The 22,876-nt window shown below is 33.0% G+C and overlaps 1 long non-coding RNA gene and 1 pseudogene across 2 annotated transcripts in view; both read right to left on the bottom strand.

Moving 5' to 3' along the window:
• Positions 1-376: 376 nt before the first annotated feature.
• Positions 377-22,876, bottom strand: part of LOC144837954 (uncharacterized) — a 106,457-nt gene continuing 83,957 nt past the window's right edge. The window contains exon 2 of the long non-coding RNA XR_013611586.1: positions 377-805. This is a non-coding gene — a long non-coding RNA (uncharacterized LOC144837954). The remainder of the gene's footprint in view (positions 806-22,876) is intronic.
• Positions 5,620-13,038, bottom strand: LOC144837199 (lymphocyte-specific helicase-like; annotated as a pseudogene). The gene is made up of 5 exons (XR_013611447.1): positions 13,018-13,038; positions 7,525-7,560; positions 7,201-7,315; positions 6,757-6,916; positions 5,620-6,598 (listed from the first exon to the last, which is right to left on the bottom strand). The product of XR_013611447.1 is annotated as a lymphocyte-specific helicase-like (transcript).

The following is a 22,876-nucleotide window of genomic DNA, read 5'->3' as shown; positions in this document are numbered from 1 at the left end:
CTCCACACTTATTGACTATAAACAAACTGCAGACAGTTCAATCATTGATCTTATCGTTACATTGAACTTGGTATCAAACGATCATCACTTCATAAGTATACATCATAGCCTATCGCAAGTAGATATATTTGTGAATTATGATCCGAATTAACACTTATTTTTCAGGAATGAAGACAGAAATTTGAAAAATGGCAACAGGTACACTGATAATGTATTTACTCATAAAGACTTAATACAATATTATAAACATATTAGTATATAATAAGTACCGACATTAAAAAAGATCGGTCCGCTTTACATAATATGATTATATACAGTAATCCTAGTGTTGCATTAAATAATAATACACTTTTTTAATATTGTTCTATTTTCACCATTTTATAGATTTTGATCTTGATTTAGTAAATGTTTCAACTTGGTATGATGAACGTAATCTCGTCACAAAGCTGAAAGTTTTGTACCAAGATTTGATTGCATTGACGAACATAGACAGCGCCACCAACACAATACACTTACTGCAGGAATTAAGGGCAAATGGACGTTTAAGTTCAGACAATCGTATATTGCTATACGAGACAATAAAAGTAACTGAACAGTTTGGTGTCATCGCTCTTCTCAAACATTCTTTACTTGAAAATCAAGAAATTACTAAGTTCACTCGATATCGACTCCAAATTGTAGCTTTCGGAAATGGACTTAGACAGGCTGATGTGGACAGAATCGATGCATTGTACAATGGTAGTGCGTTAAAGAATTATAAAGATGCCTGGAGTATGATTCTGGATTTGGAAGAGAGACGAATAATCTGTGAAGAAAAAATTGAAGAATTCATTAACAATTTAAGACAAGTTGGACTGGATTCAAAAGTGACAGCTCTGACTGAAGGTATGTTAGTGCGAAAAGCTAAAAAAACATTAATTTGGTAAAAAGAAATAAAAAAACAGTCTGACAACATTAAATCCATGTCGGCCGACTGAAGGTGCATGTTAATACATTGCTGCTGTTTTTTATGTTAATTATTATTATTTTGTATATAAAATGAAAAATATTTGTGTTGAATTAATGCAATAATTGATATTTTTATTACCGGTATAGAATATCATTGTAGCCTAACTTCAGGTTTTATACTGTCATTTTATTAAACAGGGCAAGTGGCAACCAGTAGTAATGAAGAACAAAGAATGCCAAAAGAAGTTAAATCAGAAACAGGTTAGTTACTAATGTACCGTGTAATTTTGGTGAAAGTGAATACTTGGCCTCGTACTACATTTCTGTAACAATCAAACATTCTTAATGCATTAAAAACATGAGATGAGTAATAAGTACGGTCTTTTTATTCTTTTAATTCATTTATATGTAATTTTACTTTCTATGGACCAGAGATTCCGAGATAAAAGATTGAATGAATAATAAAATCACATCCTCTTAATTTAATTTTGCTCATTTATTCATAATTAATTTGAAAATAAAATGTCTTCATAATTATAATAAAAACAACAATTGATGAGATTTTGTAATCAAATTAAAATATAGTAATTCACCGTAATAATTTATGTACTGTAGTTACAACCATCTTAGTTCAAATAACATTGTTAAAATTTCGTTCTGATTAATGCTATATTCTGTTTGTCGCCCTCTATAATACCTTTTATTTTCATGGATACAGCATTAATTAAGGTCTATAAATGCACAATTGTATCATGTCATTTGGCATAAAATTGTGGATAATCATAAATAAATGTGATTATGACGTAGAGAATTGTGAATTTAGTTTCAATCATAAACATCTTACGCAACAATAGCCTTTTAACCTAATAACATACATGCATGGTATTAAAAAAAAAAACCAATATGTCACACCCTGAGTCGTGTATCCTTTAACTCTTTTCATGAGAGACCAAAGAATAGAATATGTAATATCAATATAGATATTATTGCAAACGTGTGTTTACAACAGCAGCTCCACGATAATTACCAGTTAATTTTAATTTAGGATAAATGGCAAGGTTTTTAAATTAATTCGTACACGAGTGCAATATTTCAATTTTGAATAAAAGCAAATTTATTTACAATTTTAACTTTTCCTTTAAAATTAACCAAAACTATCACTTTGAACGCAATTTCTATTATTTCTGTTATTTGTTATTGCTTTCGTATTAAGAAAAAAAGTTGTACCGATATGCCTGAAAAATTTTTTAATTTGTTATACTAGTAGAAAGTATTTTTATTTCACCTACAAAAAAATGAATACATGCGTGTTACAAAGCTAATGTCGTAAAAAGTGAATGTAGAAAAATCAGCTTTCATCATCAATGACCACATTAGCACTAGCACGTCACATTAGGTTTTACCATAAGCGGTAGATTTCTCTACATTTAAACGGTTGTTACAATTTGCTGGCGACCACCAGTCGTTTCAACAGAGTTTTCTTTCTGATTGATAATAAATTGTGTTTGTCGCCCTCTATATTATTTACTTGATGTACTACTTCGCCGGCGCGGCCACAGCACTACTTTATTGTATTACAGTACTAGAAATTGCAAGGCCCTTATTAAATAAAATAAATTTATTTTACTAAATATAGTTTTTGCCATTTTTCTTCGCATCTAGACAAGATTGAAGAATATCTGCTTCAAAGACAAAGGGAATTGTGTAGTCAGGCCAGTATATTTACACCAGCAACAATGCGTGATAGATACAATGTTGACATTTCGCAGATGTTCACTGATTTGGAACTACGCAAAGAAGCTAAAAATAATAAAGGCTGCAAACCAACAACATTAACAGAAGTGGTAGATGTTATCAGTTCCAAACCTGGATGTAGAGCTCTTATAGAGGGAGAGGGTGGGATAGGTAAAACTACCATATTAAGGCATTTATCATACAACTGGGCTACGGCTACTCAATCGATTAAAGCATTTAAAGGTAACATTGTATTTCTTTTAAGTGTAAGGGATTTAGACAAAGAGGACAACATCTTTGATTTATTTGTAAAGCAAATTGATATGACAGATTTCAATTTAGATACAGATCTCCCAGAGGACCCACGGTTAATTAAGAAATTCATAAAGAAACATGACGATAAAGTTGTACTGCTACTAGATGGGTTAGACGAATTAAGATTTAATAATCCAAGCATAATTAGTCTGTTCAAAAAGAACAACTTAAAAAACAGTACCGTGATACTTACTTCACGATCAGAAAACATAGATGAATTCGTAAAAGAGAGTGACGTACATGTAAGAGTTAAGGGATTTAATAACGAGAGCATAGGAAAGTACATTGACAAACATTTTGAGTATTTTGAAAAATCACAATTGGGAAAGTCCCTTAGAAAGGAATTAGATATGTTCATAGGCGATAGGTATAGGCGAACACGTAAACATGAAGACGTATATTCAATGTGCAAAAATCCAATGCTGCTTTTTTCAATCTGTTTGCTATGGCAAGACAGCCAAAGCCTTCCTACAGATAAAGCTGAACTTTTTAAAGAAATATTTCGTAATATTTTAAATCAGTTCAACAAACAAAAACAATTCGCCAAGCTTTCTAAATTTGAAGACACACCACTAAAGTACGTAAATGCTATGATATTGCTAGGAAAATGTATGTATGATAGTTTGAAAGAAAACCAACTTTCAATAAACATGAAAGATTTGAATGATAAACACGTCACGACTAAAGATTTGGTTGATACGTCCGTGAAACTTGGATTTGTTTACGAAGAAGCACCGATTTTAAAATCGAATTTTGATAACGTTTTTATGCCTCCTCACAAATTGATAGTAGAGTCATTGGTGGGATTTTACTTGTGCAAATTATGTGAAAGTGAAGGTATGGAGAATGAGTGCTCAGATGTACAAACATTACTTACACCATTGGATGATGATGAGTGGGAGGTGATACGAGAGAGTAAGCATTTATACAGAGCGACAGAGTTTGCAATTGGTTTCCTTGGTGATAAAGCTGGCGGTTTCCTCAAGCACTGGGTTACAAATAGTTTGTCAACATATCGCGATCTGTTGAGAAATTTAAACTTTGATAAAAAAGAACAAGATGCTGTGGTAAATGAATTAATTAATCACATGACAAGCAAAGATTTAGAAATAAATAATCATTTGGATGATATATCTACCTCCATAAGAATGTTTATTGATTACATTAGTCCAGGTGTACAATGTGACGGGCATTTCATACGTCTAATTATGCAATTGTATTGTATGCAATATGATGATGATACTCTCGAAGACTTTTGTAGTAAGATGGCATTGGAGCGAAAGGGAAGAGTTATTGCACACATTTTAGGCATTCAAGATAAATGGGACGTTGTTATGATTCCCAATCTATCACGTGATGTATTTAATGACTTTGTATCAGAATGTTCTCTCAAACAAGTTCAATTAGCATTACGTACTTTCGGTATCTATCTTAGTAAACTTCACAACATTGATGTTAATACATTTTCTTCATTTCTCATTATGTGTCCTAAGCTGGAGTGGCTTGGCATGACGGATTGCAATCTATCAGCTGACGACATTCGTCACGTGTCTGAAAAGTGTTCAATAAGAAATATTACATTTTATCATCTTTAGTTTTCACTGATAACGTATGTTACTTCTACTATATAACAGACACATTTTTAAATCTCGCAGCAAGCAGGTGTCAATTTTTAATATCGCAAATATTTGCATTTCTAACATTAAATTTGTATACAATATAAAAACGACCTTTTATATATAAATCGTATAGTAGATTAAATCGATATGATAATCTAAAACATAAAATGTTTTTAAACATTTTATTTTGACATACTTACCTTCATCAACGGAGCGCGCCCGCGTACTTCCGCACGCGGCACACTAGCAACGGAAGTAATAATTATTAACAGCTGTAGCATGCAGATAAACAAGAATGTTTGTTTCTTATTCATTATAATCTTTATAAGCTGTGCTGCCATATTTAATGAAAATGATTATTTTATAATAATGCAATGTTTTTTACTTGATATATTGTATAGAATTGCGTGTGCGTGTTTTAAAGTAATTATGTGATAATATTATATTAAATGTAATTAATACAACTCTTTATAATTAGGTTGGATGGTTAAATACTAAAAGTAAAGTGGTACAACTTGAAACTATAAAACATAACATGATGATGAAACGTAATTTGTTATCAAAAGCAGTTTTATTAAATGAAAACGCAATTAGAAATTATATTAACAAATAAACACATAATGAGATGTCTTTGGCACAGTAACAACAACAGAACAAAGTTGTAGTAGAATTTGTAAAACTAAAAATGACAAAAATCAAAGAATGAAGACATTATATAATATAGTTTGATATCAATGCATTTTGCATTTAGTTTCATTGCTGTGTTTTTAAATATATTTTTTGATGTAGAAATATTTTTTCTATATGATGTAGAAATAGTGAAATATAATTCTGTATAAAATAAATTTAAAGTTGATAAATTATGGATTACCATTTTTTTTATCACTATTTGTATTATATTAAAAGTTCTACATAAGATATATTTGTGTACAGTCTTTGATTTTCTTTATGTTGTAAGAGTAATAACACTTGGTGTTAACAATAGTTTAAACCTAAACACTGTGCAGACTTATAATAACACTTGGTGTTAAAAATAGTTTAAACCTGAACACTGTGCTGACTTGTAATAACACTTGGTGTTAACAATAGTTTAAACCTGAACACTGTGCTGACTTGTAATAACACTTGGTGTTAACAATAGTTTAAACCTGAACACTGTGCTGACTTGTAATAACACTTGGTGTTAACAATAGTTTAAACCTGAACACTGTGCTGACTTGTAATAACACTTGGTGTTAACAATAGTTTAAACCTGAACACTGTGCTGACTTGTAATAACACTTGGTGTTAACAATAGTTTAAACCTGAACACTGTGCTGACTTGTAATAACAATTGGTGTTAACAATAGATAAAACCTGAACACTGTGCTGACTTGTAAATAACACTTGGTGTTAACAATAGTTTAAACCTGAACACTGTGCTGACTTGTAATAACACTTGGTGTTAACAATATTTTAAACCTGAACACTGTGCTGTGCAGAAAACAACAGTAACTACTTGCATAGAAATAAATGTCATAAATACCATTAACAATCCCAGATTTCAATTTGTGCAATATTGGGTATACAGTATGTGAACCCAGTACTGTAGTAAATTTAAAGCCAGGAGCCATGGATTTGATGTGGATATCTTGATGGAGAATTGAATGAATATGCAGAGATCAAATTTGCAATAGATTGTTGAAGACAGGTTAGTTGTCCTTCTCTAGCTGAGATCTTTAACTCCACGACATTCTCATTGCAGGATTCCAGAACCTTAAACGCTTCATTCTCTTTTACTGGTTTCAATTTCTTTCCCACGTTATTCCCAACACGGTCGCTGCGATCCAATAGGAGCTCAAGATCTGCATCGCTGATGACTTGTTCTTTACAGTTTTTGATAATGCCAGAGTGATCAGTGGAGCGTAACACTTTTAATAGTTCCATGGGATCCATCACAGCTTTTGAGTCTCTCACCATAGTTTTACTACCTTTAAATTTACCTAAAAACAAAATAGGATAATGAATTTTTGAAATGAATGAGAACAATCAATGCCTAGAAGTTTGCATACTACTGTAGAAGTAAAACAATATGATTAATTTAACATACGAATAAACACCCCAGGAGGGTTTTTAGGGAGGTGTGAAAGACAAAACTGACCTTGATGAATGACCATCTTCTCCAGCTTCCTCTTTGCAGCTGCTCTCTCCACTATCTTCTGGTCAATGGTGTTAATGGTCACTAACCTGTACACAATCACTGGCTTTTCTTGACTAATTCTGTGGCATCTATCTTGGGCTTATAGATCTGACTATGGATTCTATAATACAACTATATATGCTACTTCACAATGTATTGAAAGTCACTACACTAAAACAAACATTACACCACAAGCTTGTGACTAATTATTATAACATGGGTTCAAGGATGTAGCCAATCAGACGCGCTGAAATGAGTCACTAGTGCGCTCTTTATTTTTACACTATCATGCACTTGAGTGCAAAAAGTGCGTAGCAAAAAAGCATATTGCACTCTGTGTGTAAATCGTATGGCAGATTATTGATCACGCTGTAATAAAATGTAGTAATTATTTATTTAACTTACCCAATCACTGTCATATAATGACTGTGTCAGCTGTTGTCAAGTCGATGCCTAACCCACCAGCTCTTGTTAAAAGCAGAAAGATGAAATAATCAGGATCATTGCTGAAATTACTAATCTGAGAAGATAAGAAAACAATCTTCCACTATTTTTTAATAATTGAAAAACAAATTAACATGATTCATGGCTGCTATTATTATGAAAAAAACTGATATTATTGTATTAAAGATAGTTATCATTACTTGGACGTGTAAAAATGAAGACAAACACATATTTGCCAACTGAATTAAGTTTTCTCTTTACTCTGGCGTATTCTTGAATGCTTACATGTTGTCTATCAGTAAAAACATTCTTGCACTCATTCTAAAAAAAACACAGAAACTTAATAATACAGCATGCAGTAGGCCTAGTTGCTGCTAAAATCAGAATGTGAAATGTCTATATCAACTGGCCATTAATTGTGCATTAACTATAATTTACATTTACAAATTGGCAAAAAAATAGATTTTCTTTACTCTGTATCCATAAAGCGTGGTTCCCACTAGCAACACAAGGACGTAACGCAACGCAAGTGAATTGACCAATCACAAGCGATGGCTTATTCGCTTGTGCTGCCAACTTGTCATTGGTTAAAACGCTTGCGTTGCGTTTACGTCCTTGCGTTACGTTCTAGTGGGAACCAAGCTTGAGTGCTTACCTGTCAACAGCCATCTAGACGACAGTAGTTCTGTCTCTGTACATAAAGGTATATCAATGTAGGTCTACATGGTTGTATTGGAGGTATTATAATAACTCCATGGATGGTCTGTATAGCAGCTGTAATCTTTACGTATGTCACGCACTGTCATCCTGCTGTGAGAAGATGAAGACAATTCTGATCAGACATTGAGGTCACCTACGTTAATTAGTCCTAGTAGTAGACTACTAAACTAGGCTAGCTAAAAGTAGAATTCACACTTCCCTCTCCTCCGACTCTCTGGAGTTGTTTGTGGGCTAGTGAAGCGCGGCCGGAGTGAAGCGCGGTCGGAGTGATCTGTATTCGGCCTAGGTAGGTAGAAAAGAGTGGTGCACCCTGCTGGCTGGCTGTGTGTGATAATTGTCACGTTAGTTAGGTGCCACACAGGCACCACCAGTAGGCCTACCGTAATACCAAAACAGAAAAAACTATAAACAACCAGCTTACCTAAGTTTTGTGGCTCTTAGAAGAACAGGCTAGGCCTACACCTTTTATATTATTCATAAAGGCCGCGCTGTAACCACCTGCTCTCTACTCGTTTTTTAAATAAAAAACCAAAGAGCGCCTTCAACGGACAATGAGACTGTACCAGTTTTTGAAAAATAATTTATTTTATCAATTTAATTTTGTATCACTATGTCGATATCAAAATATAACCAAATTCGTTTTGTAATATTGTCGGCGCAGTGACGATGCGATAATGAGGATGGTGCAAAGATGCCAGTTTTAGCATAAAAACAATATCAAATATGTAAGGTATAAAATGATGAATGCCGACTTGACAAAAAAAGAAAATGGAAGAATATGGGAATTGTTTGAAGGTTTTCATGACGAAATCAAATATTATATAAAGTTTGCAGTATATATACCACGCGTATATATATAGTTCTGAAATGAATGAATTGTTAAGTTTCTCGACGTTTCAATCAAATAAATTATACTTTGATCGTCCTCAGGAGAATCAGAAAACACTACTCCTCACTCCTAAGGACGATCATGATATCTATTGATGGGACAATCAAAGCATAATATTGATCGAAACGGTAAGAAACTCACGTCAGTTCTTTTCAGAACTTGTACAGCAAACTTTATATAAATATGAGAATTCACAAATCATCAATAAACAATTCCTCACATCATCCTGACTACCTTATTCCACACGCACCAATGCATTATGGGATGGTCCAAATGCATTGATCAACAACGGGTAGTAACAAAATGCGAGGCAGCGAGGCACGCGAGGCAGGGAAGGCAAGCGAGGCAAGTCAGAAATGTATGTGAGGCATCGTTTTACCATCATCAAATAATGCGAGGCATCATTATTTTTATCATTTCCCAAAATTGTGAGGCAGGAAATCACCGAAATTGAAGTAGCCTAGGCCCGCTAGTTCCCTTTTGCACCTGCCTTGTATTTTAACTCGAAATTTGTTAACCAACTTTATCGTGAATACCACTCCTTAGAATTAGTAGGCCTACTTTAATGAAGATAATCACATAAAATTAACAAATCCGTTAAATATTTTGGTTTCTATGGAACGCCAAAGAGCAAAATTAATTAGAGGGCTAAACACTCAGTGGAATCCATATACTTAACGCATTATTTGGTGAAAATCACGTACAATTTCAATAGATTTTGTCACTGTCAGTAAAATGTTTCTGTTGATACTGTACACGATTTCGTTAACCTTTTAAAGAATAAAATAGAACAATTCATCATAATATTTAGGATCTAGGACAATATTTAGGATCGATTATTATTCTTTTAAAACCGAACAACGTATCAGCAGTAACATATTACAGCATTTTTATTGACAAATTAAAAAATATATTGAAATTAAAGGTGTTTTTCACCAATAAATACATGAGAAATTGACGCATTCCACTGAGTCCTCTATTATCGTTGCTCTTTTTGGTGCTCCATATAGAAACAAAAATATTGAACATTGAATAAGTGAAATTCGCGAACAGTGTGCGAGAAACACGCCTGTAAAATCATTAATTTAAGGATTTATTTGTTACTTTTTACGTGATTCTTTCATTAATAAAGTACTCATGAGGCATACTTCTAAGGTGTGGTATTCACACGATAAAGTTGCTGCTCGAATTGTAACTAACAACTTCGATTATATTAATGTAAGGGGTGACAACATCATCCAGAACCTATCGTGGCAAACCCTTGAAGAGAAACGAGATTTCTCCCTAGCATGTCTAATGTATAAATGTGTTTACGGCCTTGCACCAATTAGATTAGTAAATGAAATTGAATTGATTCGCGATATTCACACCCACTTAACACGTGGAGTAGAAAATTTGAATGTAACAATACCTAAATACACCCTTAGTAAAATGAATTCGTCCTTTAAAGTTGCAGGCGCAAAAATATGGAACAATTTACCAATTAATATTAAATCGGCACCAACAATTACGTCCTTTAAGGCTAGATATAAATCTCATTTCTTTTCATAAAAACTGACATGTATTATATTTAATTAAGTTTCTCTTTTGTATATTTTGATTAAGACAGGACCACAATGTAAAACAGATACACTGTTATCTGATTGTTTTATCCTGTATAAATATATTATTTATTATTATTATTATTATAGTTAGTTATCAAATTTTGAATAAAAATACAAGTGAAGGAAACTAGCGCCAGGTTTATTAGTACGTACATGGACAACAATATTAATAAATGACTTCCTAGAGAATGAAATGTCAAAAATGTCTTTGGCACGCCGCTCAGATAGAAGTATGTGCGTTGCTGCTGAAACCACGTGCTATATATAGGAGGCGAATCGCCACAAGGCCGAATCCTCTCAGGGCAGAATCGTTCCGCTACCTGTTAAATAGCAAAGATGGATTTTCCATTTTAGGTCTACCGGATCGAGGCGCGGGGGTGTGACAAAATATTATTTTCACTCCGCTATGTTCGAGAGACATGTTAAATTAATTGTAAAGTGAACACGCTCGAAATGCCAACAAGCATGGCAGTCATTATATGAGTGTCGCTATAACAATTACGGTTTATCGAAAGTTGAAGAGTCGTTCAGATTTTTTAAATATGGCGCATTCGGATGCACAACGTTAAAACAGTTTGGGCACTTTTGTAAAATTTGACACGATATGACTTGAATGAAAAAAAAAACAACAATCGTTACATAAAAATAAACAACATACACGAATCTATTTAGATACGCTAGGCCTATTATAAAAATATAAATAATTGATTATTAGGCCTATAATATAGCATAATAGCACGTTAAAATATGCCTCGCACCTTTTTGAAATTTTAAACTATATGCCTCACATGCCTCGCACTTTTCGAAATGATATAATGATGCCTCGCACAAGTATTTGGCGTACCTCGCATTCCTCGCATGCCTCGCACTTTTCGAAATAATATAATGATGCCTCGCACAAGTATTTGGCGTACCTCGCATACCCCGCTTGCCTCGCACTTTGTCAACACTCCCAGATTATGCTAGATTTTCTAAAATTGTGCCTAGCATAAATGCTAGATGCCAGATTTACTGTTATATTATAGGGGGTGCCATCTGTCACGGGGGGGGGGGGGGTACCTAATATTCTAGACAGTCAATAATATATTGCACCCCTATAATATTAATAGATAGTTATTTACTGTTCTATTATAGGGGGTGCAATCTGTCACGGGGGTACCTAATATTCTAGACAGTCCGTAATATATTGCACCCCCTATAATATTAATAGATAGTTATTTACTTTTATATTATAGAGGGTGCAATCTGTCACGGGGTACCTAATATTCTAGACAGTCCGTAATATATTGCACCCTATAATAAATAGTTATTCACTGTTATATTGTATACTGTATTTAGGCCTACTGTTAGTAAGACGTGTCTTAGCGAGCTCCGCTCAATCACCTATTTTGTTGTAATAATTTTATTGCAATCGCCTTTGACTGTTTAACTCATGGAGTAATTACTCCATGCTCAACTTAAGTGTATACTTTATTTGACTCTGCTTTTACTAATCTAAATCAAACAACCATGAGTAAGAGTGGTGTTTATACCACTAGGAAAGTCAAAGCTTTGACTGAAGCAGCTGAAATGCAGGCGGTAGATTCAAATGAGGTACGTGACGACGTACTGGACATTCCAAACCAAGTTGCATACCATTATAACCACGCAAGGTAGTCTATCAAGTGTACATACACTACAGTACTCGACTTGATATGGAAACAGCAGTAGAAGAAATTAAGGTAAAACTAGATAACACATTATCGAAACAAGATTACTGCAAAATGCAACAAAAAATAGATGACTTAGAAAATAGAAGTAGACGTAACAATATCGTAATTAGAGGAATTCCTGAAAATGCAGAAAAGGATAAAGGTTATGTTGAGTTCGTTAAAGCATTTTTTTATATACCATGCATATGAAGATTGAAAATGCTGATAATTATTGAGAGGGGAACAGACGATCGTGACCACGGACGGAATGCGTCTACATTTAATGCATTTATTGGTGAAATGCACGTTTAATTTGCTCTAAATATTTGATCAATTTGTCAATCAAATGTTATTGGTTGAAAAATTAACTGATATTTTGCTACTACGGCGGCGTAGTCCCCTACTCTATTGAGCTACACGCGTGCCATGCAAGCGCTGCCGCTAAAACTAACAAATCCGGGATTCCCCCTTTTATGTAAATGAGGACATTTTTTCTATATAAAATTCTATATAAGCTATACATTTTAAAGTAAAACTGGTCTAGGGCTACGTATCAGTCGGCAAATGAGATTGTTTTTAATGTATCGAAAAGGGCAGGCAATCCTGCCGGCGAATACGTCTAACAGTTGGAATGTATAAGGCTTAATTTAGGCTAGTGTCTTACCGTAATCATTCACAACAAGGAGTATTATTACAAAGTATTTAAAAGAGACACTAGTTTTTTTAATTTTTTGATTTGAGCTCTTAATACAATATTTCCTTTTTTTCAATTGTATGTTTCATTTTTTAAGCAATTTCATTTCCTTATGATCCTCCTTTTCTCATCTTTGGAACATCCCTCTAGATAAATACAATTGATCAGGTAATTATATACCTTGTCATATTCTTCTTCCATTCTTTTGAGGATATTATGTGCTGGAGGAAAGAGACTGTGACTTAAGATGCTCTTTTTGTTCAGCCTGTGATAAGCTATCATCCCTTAAAAGTTGTTGGACTAGTTGAGACCAAGTCTCAAAGTCGACCTCATTTGAAGGGATTGACACCCGTCTCGAAAACTGTCGTAACCGAAGTTATACTATTACTTCTGTGGTGTTGGAGGGGATGGAATCTAGCCTAAGATCGTTCAGGGTTTTCCCATGTTCTAAGAGAAATTGTTGTTTTTGTCCCTGGAAATCTGGGGGTAGGATATGGGTGTCCTTTTCTGAGGTCTTTCCATCACATTTTATAATAGTCCAGGTTTTGTTATCTGTGTGGTCAATGGTTGTGGGATTACTTAGATCTACTACAGGTTTGAAAAAGAAAGTAATAATTGAAAAGTGATATCTGTTTCATCGATAACTTCAACAACCTGGGATCGATCAATATTGAATGCATTAAGGTATTCTATCTTGACTAGAATTGGCCTTCAATACACCCCTTAATGCAATAGCTTCTACAGTAGAAATTGATATGGTTTATATTGAATTTGTGATATATTTGTAGTGGTTTCAGATTATGAGGTGATTATTCATTACATTGTTGGTGTGTCACATTGTATATTTGTGCGAGTTTTTTGCTAGTGAGACAATGCAGTGACACTAAACCATTTTTTCTATAGTAGTTCATGATTATTATTATTATTGACAGACAAAAAATTAGTATTAGTATTAATTTATTTGATCTTTATTATCATTACTATTAACACATTTTTTATAATTAAACTATTACTAAGATTCCTATTATTATCATTATCATTATATACTATCCTATCTTTATCCTAACTAGGTGTTACCTATATATTTTAACGTCTAGCTGCTATTCTACTTGATCTACGTGGGAGTCTGGTTGGCAAGTCAATGGTCTGTGCATTTGTCGTCTGTCGTCGTCCCCCGCAGCTATAGACTTCCGTCCTAATAAAACTGTTAGCTTCGCGTACCAATCTATTAAGAGAAATACAAAAATATATTCTTTTATTCATAATGCCATACATATGTACAATTCTAAATTCAAAAGGTAATATTTGATAAAAAATTTATTATACAACTTTTTCACAGATTGTTATGCTAAGGTAGTTTTTATACTATACATAATGTTATATTTTTATACCTTAACCTGGATGTACATGTACAATTCTGAATTCAAAAGACAAAAATAAATACAAACTGCAACAAAATGATATCAATCCATAATCAACCCTCTGATATTAAACTCTATAAATGATTACATTAACAACCATAATGCACTAGTATCAACAACTTAGGTGGTCTAGGTATATTCCATGCCATATTCTCGAGTATGACACATTGTTCACTTGTGTGACATCCATTTGTATGAACCATCTAGAATTAATTTAAGTGTAAAATATTGTAGCATTTTTTGTATACCTTCATATTGCTTTCATAAGTTTTTAGTTGGAATTCAAATTAAAGCAAGCTAAAGCTAAAAATATTTTACCAGATGCCATTAAAGATCTCCAAACTAATGTGTTTTCTGTACTGTTGTACAGGTTTGGAGTCGGCCTGTAAAATAAAATGTTCCTTCTTCAATCAGTGCCTCTGCAAACTTCAGAAAAAAATGATTTATGTATGAATTTAACTTAAAATGTCCTAATTTTTACTTTCTAATTTTAATTATGAATAGTCTTTACTTCTCCCGCTATATGCCTTCTGTTCGGATGAAGCTGTTATCTTTGCGTACCAATCTGTAATAAAGCAGAAAACAGATGCAATGAAACGACTACTGAGAGTGCATGGTAAAACGCCTGCTATTATTATTATTAATTATTAATATTACTTATTACTATTTATTATTATTATCATTATTATATACTATCCTATCTTTATCCTAGCTAGTGTATTACCATTTTAACGCATAGCTGCTAAATTTCTACGCGATCTACGTGGTCTGGTAGGCGGTGTTACAGTCTTTACCTGTGTCGTCCAACATCGTCCCCCGCTGTAAACTTCAGTTGTAATGAAGTTGTTGGCTTCTCTTACTAATCTTTAATTAAACAGAAAATAGAAACAACTAATGTGAGTATTACCATTGTATGACGCCCTCTAACAGTTACATTTTTATATTTATCTGGTGCATCTAGAACGCCTTAGCTTTCGTCCACCTTTGTCATCGTCCCTCGTCATACACCCCAACAGTAATGAAACTGTTGGCTTCTGCCATCAATTTGTATTAAAACGGAAAATAGATACTATCGAAAAAAAAATCCTTTTCACTGTGTTGATGCATTATTTGTATATTTTAATTTGCACCCAATTATATTATTGGTACCCTTATCACCATGTTGGTGCTGTCTAATAGTATTTCTCAGATATTTTTTTGTATTGAAAACCTTCAGTCTTTCATCTCGTTGCATTGCATTGTATTTATTTCAATTGACAATAAAGTTTCAAACTTTGTTTCTTAATATTACAGTACAAACTACTGTAGGTCAGCTACTAATACTGTGTAAATAAAATAATTGTAATTTCAAATTAAATTTATTATTAACAAAATAATCAAAATCCAGCTACTGTATTTGTGAACAATTTCAGCAGTTCATCGCGTTCCATAAAATTAAGCAATAAGAGGGTCAGCAAATGTACCATTTTATTGGAATTGTGTCTCGATTAGCAGGTTTCCAATATAAATACAGAGATTTGTAAAGAGAAGCTTATCAAACTACCAAATCATTTTTTTTTGGGGGACCAAACTCAAGCAGAAAACAATTCATCAATATTGTAGACTTTGAAATGCAACTTATTTTCCTGTTCAATAAGTCGGACATTTGACTGTATGAACTTGGATATTTTCAAGATACACACTTCAGTGACCTTAACTACAACATACGAGAATTAATGTCCACAAAAAATTAAATTTCGTTAACAAGAAGATATTGCTGCATATTCTATGATGTTTTGATGAGAAGAGGCTGTGTCTTACTTGACTGTGTTTTAGCTGCAGAGCTGAAATTCCAGTTTAGTACATAACAGTTGATTCAATCAACAGAACGTCTTATCATATCATTTACAGAACAAACTGTAAAACGATGGATTACCTATAAATTAATTACATTTGAGAGGCTCTCCTGTTGTGCAAGAAGAACTGTTTGTTTTAGAATGTTAAAAATAACATGAACATGTTGTAAAAAGAACATTTTGATTCAGATTAAACAATGGAAAATGGGAGAAAAGGAATAGGAACATTATTATACAAGCAACACAAAATAAATGGAAAAATTTGCTATTTTGACCTGTGAGCAATTGCCTGGTGAATTATTTCTGTAAACAAGAACATGGTTCTGATGTTTGAACATACGATTAATCGGGAAACCACCTCACGAGGTCAAGTTCAATATTGAATATCGAAACGTGGCAGGCTGAAGGCGCTTGACCTTTGACAAGATCGCCTAAATTTTTTAATTTCTAACTTTACAATACTTAATATTGTATATTCTGGTACAGCCGCTCCATGATCTCTTTGCTTTTCTTCCTTATATCTTTCCCCTTTTAAAAGTTTTACTAACGATTTTTATTTTATTTTATTATATTTATATTTTTGCTTTATATACACGACAACTTACGATCAAATAACAGTTTTTCACATCGCAACTTATACAACATAATTTTGAAAACTACAACCATTTTCTATATACATAGGCCTACAACGTACATTTCTAGTCTAACTTCTAAACTTTCTATTATCTAAAAGTCGAAGATAGCCAGGTCTCGGGTCCATTCTATTGTCGCCACAGATTGATATCTTCATCAGTACTTCTATGAATGGATGATTAGGTGGGAACACGAACGCTAGTTGATCATACCCAGTACCGTTTGATCATACGATTAATCGGGAAACCACCTCACGACATTGGAAATTTTGATTCAGTTTGGACAATACAAAGCAAACAGATTGGAAAACTGTCAAAAAGGAGCTTTAGTACAAAAAAACATTTTTGAAGAACTTTGATGCACTGTTGCATGTTAGAAAAGGTAGTGGAATTTTTTTTCTCATTACAAATCTCAAAGTATATTTTGATTAAAACATTGCTAATTATTTAATAAAAAGTGCAATTTATGAAATGAACTGAAAAGGATTTACGATCAAATGCTGTATATACTCTAATGTATTAAAATTTAGGAATGATTCCACCGAACTTTCGAGTTAAAATAACTATAGTGAGACATTTAGTGAATAGGCAAACTGCCTTAAAATGTGACATGTTTCGAGAAACTATCATCATCATTTAAAATTTAGCAGTTCACCGCGTTTCAGCGTAGGCCTATTGCCAATAAAATGTGCTATTTTATTGATGTCCTGGCGCCATTTAGAGCTTTATGAACTGTTGTTTTGTTTTATTGTATTTATTCATTTCCCAATCAACCGTGAACTCATGGTTCACCACTTACAGGAGGTTGGATTTTTTCATAGGGTAAAAAATTATTAATTAAAATTATTTTTAGATTTGATTAGTATTTATATTAACCAATTCAGCAATTCACCGCTGGCTAAGGCGGGTGTTATCGAGTTTTGTATTAAAAAAACTACCAATTTTTTATTTTTTTGTGCATAATCAAAAGGATATTCAACCATTGATACAGTATGCCAGAAAAAGACATTTTGTTTTTTGATATCTTTAATACAATTCTTAAAAGATATAATAGTTGGCAATGTTCTTATTTAAAAACAAATCTGTTGGTATTTGATTAATTGATAATTGCATGGTTGGATTTTGAAATGTAAAAAAATGTAACTTTAACAATGAACGCCTTGTACAAACAAAGTTTGAAACATAAATTATTTATCTAATTTTTAATCTAATTGAAATTGAAGCCTTCACTTATCTTCTACTAATCTTAAGTACCAATTATAAAAATGTTGTTTCAAAATGTATTTATTTCTTGCCTTTTCTGATACCCAGGGCAGATTACATATATCTATACCTTTTAAATAAATTTACGTAATTTAACTGTTTGAATGGCATTTTGTTGGTTTTTTAGACCAATGCTATGCCTTGGTAATTTCAACCATAATCTTTACAATCTGGTCTCGGAGAGGTCATCATCTTCATACAGTAGATGGCATCCATCCATTGGACGTATAAACCATTTTAATAAATTTCTTTATGACGGCCGAATGCTATGTTCGGTAATTTTACACATCTTCTTTACAATCTGGTCTCGGAGAGAGGTAACGTCTTCATACAATAGATAGCGTCCATCCATTGGACGCACAGTAATATGTTATACTCATGTTGATGCAATGATGTTATCATTAATAAACAATTTAATTAAACCTAAGAATTTTTTTTTTTTGTAATGTTTTAATCATAATGTTCAGTATTGTTATATTGTCAATATTGTAAAAATAAATGCTCTTGAAAAATCTTGACAAACTTCAGCTTCAATTAATTTAAACAAAAATACAACATTTTGTATGCGACAACAACATAATAAAATATAAAATGATTGACACACGAACTAAAAGGTAAGTATTTTGTTTTGGGAGGATCAAGATGATGCCAAATCAGATGCCAAATAAAACGTATTATAATATTCAAAAGCAATAGGCATGAGAAGAAACAAAATTGCTATAATAATAATTATTAATTAATTAATTAATTTTGCGTGTTAACTTTATTTGTTTTCACGTGTTATTATTTCGCGTTATTTTTCGTGTGGAATCTACTCCATCGATACAAAATCAAATGTTCTAGGTAGAGTAAAGAAAGGGGTGGATTCAGACATATTCCTTATCATTGTTCGCTAGTATTAAACCAACATGGGTATTAGCGCACAGTGCTAAACTGATTTTAAGCGTATCCTATTCATTATCACTGTGCGCGAGTACAACCACTATGGGGATAGTAGCGCACATCGGTAATCTTCTCACTGATTTTAATCGTATCCTATTCATTACCGTATCACTGTGCGCGAGTACAACCAACATGGGTATAGTAGCGCACAGTCGTAAGAAGCTTCTCACTGATTTTAATTGTATCCTATATTCATTATCACTGTGCGCGAGTACAACCAACATGAGTATAGTAGCGCATATTGGTAAGCTTCTCACTGATTTTAATCGTATCCTATTTATTAGGAAGATTAGACGAGACTTACCTGTAAGTTGAAGTTTGATCACTATTTTATGAATATGTGAGTGAGGTGTAAACTGAGATCCCGACGCGCACGCGCACCCTCATATCGGCGCCATCGTTTATTAGTTATCCGCTTGGTATACCAAGCGGATAACTCCTTGTTATTGTATGGGATCAATAGTTTTTTAGTTATCCGCTTGGTATACCAAGCGGATAACTCCTTGTTATTGTATGAGATCAATATTTTTTTTGGTTATCCGCAACTTAGTTGCAGGATAACCCTTGTGATTGTAAATATCTTTTTCTTCATCATCTTCTTTGTTATTCTTCTTTCTTTCCCGGATTTTTGTCTACAGCATATCCCCTATTGCTTGTGAACTTAACTTTGTATAACTTGGTAAAAAGATTGACATTGAAGTGTAGATGTGCAGCCAAGCTTTTCGACAATGTCAGAGCCGCGTTGCGTAAGTTACGCGCGATTTTGTGAATTTATATAACTGATCATAACTGTAGAACCAACAAATATTCTTTTATGAACCTTAGTGAAAATTTAAGTCATATCAAGGGCAAACTTTCTATGGATTAAAAATGGCATGTTTCACAAGAAGTTACGCGCGCACGCGCATTTAAAATTTCAAAATGCGCAAAATTAATTTCTAATCAACTTTTTACGCTGATCATGACATTTTAAGCATGTCAAAAATTCCCACGCGCGCGAAAAAATTTACGCGCAAGGTGCGCGCGGAGCATGTAAATCATGTTTTTTTCTCTTGAATCATGATTTTACAGCCTTTTCTAGTCATTTTAAAAAAGATTGACATCATTTAAAGTTAAAATGACGTCATACGAACACGTTGATTTAGACAATTTGCGTGCGTTTTAGTTGAAAAAGTTATAAAATATTGTCAAAATGATGCCAATTTTGAATCTATTATAGCTCTTCAGGATCGAAGGTGACCCCCAATTTCTTTAACTTATTATGTTAGAAGATATACTGTAGATATGAATTCATGCAGAATTTTTACCTCTCGGATGTTATGACGTCATCGTATGGCCACACGAAGGTAAAATATAGGATTTTTGTCTCTTTCGTTTTTGCTCATCACATTAAATAGAGCGCATCTCGCTTATACGTATTCCATTTCCTCAGATATTTTAATACTGTCTAGGTCAATCAACTATCTTTCCCATGAGTTAAAAATATTTTAATTTTTATGACGTCATCGTGTCTAAAAATGTAAATAACGTGGGTCACCTTATTTCATCTTTACAGTAAATTTCAATCTGTTATAGCTCGTCAGAATAAAAAGTGATAATCATGAATAAAACGTTTTCTGGAAGCTATTGGATTGTAGTTACGAATTCATGTGAATATTTTGCCAATTAGATGTTGTGACGTCATCATATGGCCAGTTGAATTCAAAAAGTCATATTTTCATCTCTTGCGTAAAAGTTCATTGCGTTTAAACGAGAGCGCATCTCACTTTTACGTGCCCAAAATTCTTCAAATTTGTATTAATGTAATTATTTAGATAATCAGCTTCTAAAATAGTTATGTTTATATTTCAATTTGATGACATCATCGTGTTAATAATTGGATTTAAAAGATGGGTCTCGTAATTTCGTCTATGCTACACTGTATATAACATATACAGTGTATTCTGTAAATACTGTAATATGCTGTATGCTACAAAATAGAATTCAGCACTGTAAACATATTTATTTCATGTCATAGGATGGCATAGTAATTGTCGAGGTTCATAGTTTAAAGTATGTGCATGTTGCATTTGCGCGGATAACCCGAACTCGTCAAAGTGACGAGTTCAAATCTAGTTGGTTATCCGCACTTGGCGGATAACCCCTTGTTATTGTCAGGATCTTTTTTTTTTTTCTTTTTTTTTTTTTTTTTGGTTATCCGCACTTGGCGGATAACCCCTTGTTATTGTCAGGATCTTTTTTTTTTTCTTTTTTTTTTTTTTTTGGTTATCCGCAACTTAGTTGCAGGATAACCCATGTGATTGTAAATATCTTTTTTTTCATCTTCTTTGTTATTCTTCTTTCTTTCCCGGAATTTTGTTCGCAGCGTATCTCTAATTATGGTCAACATAAGATTGCATAACTTTGTCATAAGATTGACCTGTAGCTGTAGATGTGCAAGAAATTTCGTTATATGACGTTAGAGTCGCGCAGCGTAAGTTACGTGCGATTTTATGAATTTTAATTATTGATCATAGATTATAAACCAAAAGTCATTTTGTATTGACACTTGGTGAAAATTTAAGTCACATTAAGGGCAAACTTTCTATGGATTAAAAATGGCATGTTTCACAAGAAGTTACGCGCGCACGCGCATTTAAAATTTCAAAATGCGCAAAATTAATTTCTAATCAACTTTCTACGCTGATCATGACATTTTGAGCATGTCAAAAATTCCCACGCGCGCGAAAAAAATTATGCGTAAGGTGCGCACGGAGCATAAAAATCATGTGTTTTTCTCTTGAATTATGATTTTACAGCCTTTCTTAGTCATTTTTAAAAAGATTGACAACATTTCAAATTAAAATGACGTCATACGAACACGTTGATTTAGACCATTTACGCGCGTTTTAGTTGCAAAAGTGACAAAATATTGTCAAAATTATGCCTATTTTTAATCTATTATAGCTCCTCAGGATCATCCACGACCCCCAATTTTTTTAATTTAATATGTAAGCAGATATGTTGTAGATATGAATTCATGCAGAATCTTTACCCCTCGGATGTTATGACGTCATCGTATGGCCACACGAATGTAAAATATAGGATTTTTTACTTTTTCGTTATTGCTCATCACATTAAATAGAGCGCATCTCACTTTTACGTGCCCAAAATTCTTCAAATTTGATTTAATGTAATTATTTAGATAATTATCTTCTAAAATTGTTATCTTTATATGTCAATTTGATGACGTCATCGTGTTAATAATTGGATTTAAAAGATGGGTCTCATAATTTCGTCTATGCTACACTGTATATAACATATACAGTTTATTCTGTAAAATACTGTAATATGATGTATGCTACATAATAGGTACAATTTAGCACTGTAAACATATTTATTTCATGTCATAGGATGGCATAATAATTGTCGAGGTTCATATGGTTAAGTATGTGCATGTTGCGTTTGCGCGGATAACCCGAACTCGTCAAAGTGACGAGTTCAAATCTAGTTTTTTCTATGTTCTTCTTTCTTTCCACGAATTTTTGTTCGCAGCGTATCTCTGATTCTGGCCAACATATGATTGTATAACTTTGTCATAAGATTGCCCTGTAGCTGTAGATGTGCAAGAAACTTTTTTTTATGATTTTTTAGTTGCGCAGCGTAAGTTACGCGCGATTTTATGAATTTTAATGATTGATCATAGATTAAAAACCAAAAGTCATTTTGTATTGAAACTTGGTGAAAATTTAAGTCATATTATGCGCAAACTTTCTATGGATTAAAAATTACATGTTTCAAGGAAAGTTACGCGCGCACGCGCGTTTAAAATGTTAAAATGCGAAAATTCAATTTCTAATCAACTTTCTACGCGTTTCAGGTTATTTTGAGCATTTAAAAAATTCCCACATGTGCGCATTTTTTTTACGCGCGCATGCGCACGTAGCGCAAAAACATCCTTTTTTTG

Source organism: Antedon bifida, chromosome 3, assembly GCF_963402885.1.
Source record: "Antedon bifida chromosome 3, ecAntBifi1.1, whole genome shotgun sequence".
NCBI lineage: Eukaryota > Metazoa > Echinodermata > Crinoidea > Comatulida > Antedonidae > Antedon > Antedon bifida.
Note: the sequence above shows the minus strand (reverse complement) of the source record. Positions and strands in the feature narration are given on the sequence as shown.